Source organism: Pinus tabuliformis, chromosome 1_2 (assembly GCF_031772625.1).
Source record: "Pinus tabuliformis cultivar Carrire ecotype Pingquan chromosome 1_2, CPIR1, whole genome shotgun sequence".
Classification (NCBI taxonomy): Eukaryota; Viridiplantae; Streptophyta; class Pinopsida; order Pinales; family Pinaceae; genus Pinus; species Pinus tabuliformis.
Genome location: NC_142298.1, coordinates 814649783 through 814656455, shown reverse-complemented (window position 1 = coordinate 814656455; position 6673 = coordinate 814649783). Strand labels below are relative to the sequence as shown.

Genomic DNA, 6673 nt, shown 5'->3' with positions numbered 1-6673 from the left:
GGGCCTTTTGAGATCCTTGAGAGGATTGGACCAGTGGCCTACAGACTTGCACTGCTGCCAACAGTGAAAGTTCATGATGTTTTCCATGTATCATTGCTTAAGAGATATGTCCAGGATGATGATCATGTGATTAATTGGCATGTATTTCAGGTGGATCCAGAGGGAGAGTTCTAGCCAGAACCTCAGTGCATTTTGCAGCAAAAACATCTCATGCTCTGGAACTGAGCAATAGATCAAGTTAGAGTGTAGTGGAAGCACTTTGGGCCTGATGAAGCTACATGGGAGATGGTTGATCAGATGCAGGCTTTGTATCCTTCCTTATTTGTTGGTTGAGAAGATGTGTTTGATATATATGTTTTTGTTGTGTGTGTTTGTGCACGCACGCGCATGTGTGTGTGTGTGTGTGTGTTGTAAATACTGCAATGAGTTGTGTTATAAAGCTCCAATAAGAATTATGTTGTAAATATTGCATTGAGCTATGTTATAGAGCTCCAATAAGTTGTATGGTGTTCATGGTTTTAGCAATTTGGAATGATGTAAATGTTGCATTGAGTTGTGTTATAAAGCTCCATGGACAACATGTTTTATTCGTTATAAGCATTGTTGAACACCGAGGACGGTGTTCCCTAAGGGGGAGGGGTTTGTAACAACCCCAAGTTGATTTTCCATGTAAATAAAATAAGACCAAGGTCATGGGACATGTATTCCAAGCTGAATGGTGGGCAAACATTATAGTGGGCATCACTTGTGGTTAATTAATGGCTACGGAAATTGGCAAAGATAAAGAGGCAATAAATGGCATTTAATTATGAAAATAAAGGAAAATAGAAGAAATGGAAGGTGAAGAGACACAAATTTGCATGCAAGGGAAATTAGAGGAAAAATGAAGAAAAAGGAGACATCAATAATAAAAAGGCATCAAATAAGCAATTGATGGCTTAACTTTGGTTAGTTTAGCATTTGGCTCTCTTACATTCTTGCACCCTTAGAGCATTCTTGGAGCATTCTAGCATTCACTTGGATTTGGAGAAAGCAAGCAAGGAAAGCAAGGAAGTGCAAGGAGACAGTTGGATCAACAACTCCAACGGGCTTACTTCACAAGTAACAGGTTGCATGTGTGATTTCCTTGCTGGGTTTTGGATGCATGGTATATGAATGTGGTTTCTTGGTTATATATTGTCATTAACATGGAGATTTTCCTAGATTGACAATGGCTTACATCTTTCCTTTCCATTTTTTTGCGTAGACATGGTGTAGTGGGTTTCCCACTTGTTTTTTTTTATTTGTTCTCAGGTTTCCTATGGCTATGGGTTGGAACAAATTCTCTCGAGCCATGAAACAACTTAGGTTCCCTGGAGGTTGTGGGTTGAGTTACTAGTCCCTGGAGCTAGTGGGTTGGGAAAAATTCTCTGGAGCCCTGAAACAACTCAGGTTCCCTAGAGGTTCTAGGTTAAGTTACTAGTTCCTAGAGCCCTAGACTGTGGATGAGGTCAGATCGTTCATGGGACTCAGAGGTTTTTACAAGAGGGTAATCAATAACTTCTCAGGGATTGGCTATATTATTACATCTTTGCAGAGGAAATGGAAGAAGTTTGAATGGACTGAGGAGTGTGCAACTATTTTGGAGTAGTTGAAGCATTTGCTTACAAATGCTCCTATCTTGAAGATTGCAGATCCTGATAACGAGTTTGTGGTATGTATAGATGCTTGTAAGGAAGGACTTGGTAGCATCCTGATGTCAGAAGGGCAGGTGGTATGCTATGATTTAAGGAAGTTGAATGAGCACGAATGAAACTTTGTGACTCATGATCTTGAGTTGTAGGCTATCATTCATGCATTAAAGACGTGGAGACATTATCTCCTTGGTAGGAGGTTTGTTTTGATGAGTGATCATAGTGGGATGAGGTACTTGTTTGACCAACCTAATCTGAATGTCAACAAGCTAGATGGTTAGCTACCCTCAATGAGTTTGACTTTGCGATTAGATACATCAAGGGCAAGGAGAACAGGGTTGGAGATGCTCTCAGTAAGGGAGTGCAGGTGAACCAAATTTCAGTTGTCATCTCTTATGGGATAGATTTACAGGAGCAAATCTTGCATGCAGGGCAACTGATGAGAGTACCAGCAACTGAAGCATAGGTTGCAACAACATGGTGAAGATGATAGAGATGAGGAGTATCACCTCATGGCAGATGATTTGGTGAGATTTAAGAACAAGATTTATGTGCCAGATAGCAATGAGCTCAAGAAGCTTATCTTGAGGGAGTTTCATGTCAAGTCGTATTCAGGCCACCTGGGATACCAAAAAGCTTTGACAAATGTTAAGAAGTTCTATCATTGGTTGAATTTGAAGAAAGAAGTGGTCGAGTTTGTTGCGAGATGTTTGGACTATCAATAGGTGAAAGCTTAGTGTAAGCACCCAACTGGTATATTGCAACCTATTCCTATTCCAAAATGGAAATGGGAGGTCATTTCCATGGACTTCATTACAATTTTTTTGAGGACATCCAAACAGCATGATTCCATCATGGTTGTGGTTGACAAGTTGAGCAAGGAGCCCACTTCATTGCAATGAAGTCTACAAATTCAGATAGTGAGGTAGCTCAATTCTTCATAAGGGAGATAGTGAGGTTACATGGTGTTCCCAAGAAAATTATATCAGATAGAAATGGAAATGGAAATTCCAAGTTTTGGGAGTTGTTTGCAGGCTTGGGGACAAAGTTATCTTTTAGTACAATTTATTATCCACATGCAGATGGATAGATAGAGAGGGTTAACAAGATTCTTGAGGACTTGTTAAGGATGTATGTCATGCATCAACAATGGAAGTGGGAGGAGTATCTTGCACTAGTGAGGTTTGCATATAATATTGGGTACCAGGTGTTATCACTGAAAATTCTGTTGCCAAAATTTTTTAGCCTAGCTTAAAGGACAAGGCGTTTTCGCAGCGCATGAATCCTTTTTAGCAGTTTCGCAGCGCAACTTCTTTTAGGAGATTTCGTAGCGCATGATTCATATCTTGCACTGGTAGCGCTACGAAATTGGGGATTCGCTGATCATAGACATCTCCAGCATGACTGAGCAGGTTGGAGAAAAGCTAGTGCCTTGTATACAACGCCAGCTGGGTTGAATGATGACTGGTACTGGCTATATGCAGCTGTGAGTTTCAAATGTTTGCTTATGATGAAATGAGAGATCATTTATTCTAATTGTTAGTTAATGAGTTCTTCTCAAAATGGAAGGAAAAACATCAGGTCCGCTTTACTTTCAATAAATCTGGTCCACAGCTTCACATGCCACCTCCATATTCGATTGTTATCCAAGAGTCTGAAAGAGGCTCATGGCACATTCTCATTAAAGGAGGTGATGACATTGAAATGCCAAGAAGTTGGCTATGTGTTACTAGGTCTCTAGTATGTGGACTTAAGCAACGGTCTGATCCTTCATCCCAGGAAAGAAATACATTGGGCCCATCTGAAGACTCAGGTTCTGAGGTTGTTAATGATGATGTTGTTTCCAAATCAAACACGGACGTTGAGGACACAAGTATAGCCAGGCATGAGCAAAACACCGGCGAGTGTTTATGTTCAATTTTCTCTACAGAAACTGCTCAGTTAACATCAGAAAAAGACAAAAAGAAAATGGGGATCGATGTCCTTTTCAAGTCCATGCAAACAACCTTGTTCATATAAAATAAGGAAGAAATCTGCCTGAATGGAGATACTTGCCTTCTCTAAAAGAGTAAACCAGTTGAAGGAAAAAACTTCAGGCAGCAGTCATAAATTATACAATTCTGGTGGGAAGTGTTTCACTTGTCACTTTGCATTTAGAATCATGAAACCGATTATTGGCAGGTGGCAAATTCATGAAATAACATTTATGTCTTGGGCGCAAGTGTTTGATGAAGTGCCAGAGAGAGATTTAGTGCATTGTCTTCGTGGCTTAGCTCCACAAGGGTTCTTTTTCCATGCAAACGAGATGTTGAGGTTTGATAAACATTACCAGCTGTTCGTGCGTTAGTTCCTCCACCGACACTTGGTTGATATTTGTTTTGTCTTTGCCAGAAAAGGGGTTTTAGAAATGAGAGCGTATTATTTGCATGCGGGGCATCACAAGTTTGGGATTCTGTTGCAGCTGCGGATCCATCTTTCTCCCAGAGAAAACATGGGGATTGTGAAGTTCGCAATCGGCACATCTTGCAGAGCAATGTCGGAGTTTTGGGTGTCGATGGTGTAAAGAATGCCCTCATAACGTATTTCGCTTTTTAATGTCAAGCTGATGAGACTGCCAATATATGAATCTGCTGTCGTGCCGGTGGCAGAACCACCATTACCACTCCCACTACCGCTATTGCTGCTCGGCTTCCCCATTTCTTCTGCGTCATTGTCTGCACTGATGATATTATCGTTTGCTCTGCTTTGCTTTCAGATCTAAATTGGGCCTTATGCTTATATATCTTCCACACAAATTTGAAGTTTGCTCTAAATTCCTATTCAGTTGACCCTTGAGATAACATTCGTGACATGGCGCTCACTCTGTCAGTGGAATGGGTGCTCCTAAAGTTGACAAGGAGCTGGTGCGAGAAATAGAAATTTCACATTGAGGAAATGTTCAGATAACTGAAAATTATCATCTTTTTCATGGTGATGCTCGAATCAAAGGTGGCCTTTCAAGGATTGAATACCAAGCAAGACTCAATGCTACAGGTGCGGACGGTCTCCGTTTCAAAGAAGGTGTTCACATTAACAAGGGTTTATTGACACTTGGAAATGTTATAAGTGCATTGGGAGATAAGGAAAAGCGCAAAGAAGGTGGTCATGGATTGGCGATTTTGCTTAACAATTTACATTTTGCATTTGGGAGCGCATTTGTCACGCTCAGAACAAATGCTACCTCACACATCTCATGGTTAATTAAAATAGCATTGGTATTCTGTTGTTCTTTGCGCATTTGTCATTCTTGAGCGAATTTTGTTTTTGGGAACCTAGGTAAATTGGGACCTGTTATGCGCATTTGGGAGTCATACCAGTGTTGAAAGTATATGAGTTGAAGAGGATCCAGAATGTATTATATGTCGATGTTTTCTACATCTTTCTGCTGTTGTGTGCAGCCGTCGACCAAGTGCTTTTGTCTGTCTATAACATGCAGAATGGCTTTGTGAATGCAATCCAGATCAGCAGTGTCTTCTGTATCGTTATACCATGGCAGAGCTAGAGGACTTGTTTTGTGTGGAAGATGAAAATTTTGCTGAACGAGACAGAGCTTTGAAGGATAGGAGAGTTCGAAGCAGAAGGATATCTGCAAAGCAGTCTACATCTTCTCAAGGAAAACATCTAGTTAAGAAGGAGCCTGGTGGGCTCTCAGTGGCACTCCTCTTCAAAATCGTGCGGGAGAATTGTGTCCATTTGTTCGGTTCTTAGGGATCTGTCTTTACTCCTATTACTTCTGAAAGAAATGCGACTGCAAATCACTTGATTACAGTTTTAGAAAATGGAAAGCTAGAGATATGGCGGGTCAATAATAACATTAAGACTCCCATTTCAAAAGAGAAGGTTGGTAAGTTTTATGGTGGAGATTGCTATGTCATTTTGTATACTTATCATTCTGGGGACCGAAAAGAAGATTACTATCTCTGCTTCTGGCTAGGGCAGCAGAGCATAATGGATGACTGAATGACTGCTGCTCGGTTAGTGAACACGATGGCAAACTCTTTAAAAGGAAAACCTGTACAGGGTCATATTGTTCAAAGAAAAGAGCCTGCTGAATTTATTGGTCTCTTCCCAAACATGACAATTTTGAAGGGTGGATTGAGTACTGGCTATAAGAAGTCCGTTACTGATAAGGGTTTAAATGATGATACATATACCAGTGATTGCTTAGCACTAATTAGAGTGTCTGGTTCAGTGCCACATTTTAGTAAAGCAGTACAAGTTGACCCGGTGCCAGCATCTCTAAATTCTACTGATTGCTTCTTGTTGCAATCTGGGTCATTATTTTTCATCGGGCACGGGAACTCCAGTTCATTGGAGCAACAACAACTAGCAACCAGATATGCAGACTTTCTGAGACTTGGCGTTAATTTAAAGCAAGCAAAAGAGAAGCCCAGGAAACCAGCAGGGATCCTCATCTATATGCTTGTACTTATGAAAAAGGAACATTGGAGGTCATTGAAGTCTTCAATTTCAGTCAAGATGACTTGTTAACAGGGGATATCATGATACTTGTTACACACTCTGAGGTCTTTGTTTGGGTTGGCCAACATGCAGATATCAAACAAAAGTAGCAAGCTTTTGAGATTGACCAGAAGTACATGGAACAGGCAGCACTGTTAGAAGGTTTATTGTCAGATATACCGCTTTACAAAGTTACAGAGGGGAATGAGCCTTCTTTCTTTACAAAGTTTTTTGCATGGGATTCAGCCAAAGCTGCTATTCAGGGAAACTCATTTAGTTGATAAGGATTTTGGGTTGAAGTTATGTTTTTTTTTTAAATCACACAGCAGTTTCGTAGCGCGCTACGAAACTGCTGTAGGTGATGTTTTCAATACAGAATAAACAGTTTGACCGAGAATATTAGAAGAGAGACACCTGTACATTAATACAGCCTACACAGCCTACAGCTCATCTGGAGACATGGTATTTGGTAGCAGCGTTCAATAATTTGAGTTATTAAA

The 6673-nt window shown here is 40.5% G+C and overlaps 1 pseudogene; it reads left to right on the top strand.

Moving 5' to 3' along the window:
• Positions 1 to 5201: 5201 nt before the first annotated feature.
• On the top strand, positions 5202 to 6454 carry LOC149208396 (villin-2 pseudogene; annotated as a pseudogene).
• The last annotated feature ends 219 nt before the right edge of the window (positions 6455 to 6673 follow it).